Below are 914 nucleotides of genomic sequence, written 5' to 3'. Positions count from 1 at the left end.
TGCCGTGACCAGGATTCGAACCTGGGTTATTGCGGCCACAACGCAAGGTACTAACCACTATACGATCACGGCTGTTTCGCAGTCCTGCAAGTGCAACGAGGCAGCGGCGATGCCTAGGTAACGAGTCCGTGGCCGGCGATTCAGAAGAAAGTATCTCGACTTGGAGGAGGGGTGTGGCGGGGCAGGGTGGACCGTGGCGGGGCGTGGCGGGGCGTGGCGGGGCGTGGCAGGCCCATGCCTGGCTGGGCACCACCCAGGCTGGCAACGCCAGGCTCCGCCGGGCACCAAGTCGACGGACAGACTACCCCCCGGCACCCAAGCCCGCAAAGTAGCCGTGATCGTATAGTGGTTAGTACCTTGCGTTGTGGCCGCAATAACCCAGGTTCGAATCCTGGTCACGGCATCGGGTACATTTTATTTTCTTTAATCCTTGCCACGGAATAATTTTCGCGAGTTGCGCAAACACACGCAACGAACGCACACATTTTCCATGGCATCCGACGAGAGGTGACGCCCGTGTCCTTGAGGGCGAAACTATAACATATACTCGTGACTGAAATAATGTGTTTTAAGATAGTTGAAGATTATTGGCCCCGCTTGCGCAGGGCACACAAAAAATTGGTCAATAGACTCATCAAGTGTCCCCCTCCACGGAAATCTTTAGTAAAAGGCGAAAGATTTATGCGTTTTGAAGGGAGACCAGAGTAACGTGTTGAGGATCTTCGAAACTATGTGATGATGGTTTGGATGGAAGGCGTCCGCGCGAGAAAGACGGCCAGACTCAGTACGGTGGTGCTATCTCTGGGCGATGAAGTACACTTCTCGACGTCCCCCCCTTTCCTGTCTCCCCTCCCCCGGTGGGCCATATCCCCCTCCTCTATATTTACACTGCAAAAAAAAATAATAATTAAAAA

The 914-nt window shown here is 53.8% G+C and overlaps 3 non-coding genes across 3 annotated transcripts; 1 reads left to right on the top strand and 2 right to left on the bottom strand.

The window, feature by feature from the left end:
• Trnah-gug (transfer RNA histidin (anticodon GUG)) lies at window positions 1-72 on the bottom strand. Its single transcript has one exon. It is a non-coding gene; the product is annotated as a tRNA-His (tRNA).
• Window positions 73-331: 259 nt separating this feature from the next.
• On the top strand, window positions 332-403 carry Trnah-gug (transfer RNA histidin (anticodon GUG)). Its single transcript has one exon. It is a non-coding gene; the product is annotated as a tRNA-His (tRNA).
• Window positions 404-589: 186 nt separating this feature from the next.
• Window positions 590-708, bottom strand: LOC113204445 (U5 spliceosomal RNA). Its single transcript, XR_003303300.1, has one exon. It is a non-coding gene; the product is annotated as a U5 spliceosomal RNA (small nuclear RNA).
• Window positions 709-914: the final 206 nt, after the last annotated feature.

Source organism: Frankliniella occidentalis, unplaced genomic scaffold (genome assembly GCF_000697945.3).
Source record: "Frankliniella occidentalis isolate FOCC.00 unplaced genomic scaffold, Focc_3.1 Scaffold2, whole genome shotgun sequence".
Lineage (NCBI taxonomy): Eukaryota > Metazoa > Arthropoda > Insecta > Thysanoptera > Thripidae > Frankliniella > Frankliniella occidentalis.
The sequence above is the reverse complement of the archived record's forward strand: the minus strand, read 5'-3'. Positions and strand labels throughout refer to the sequence as shown.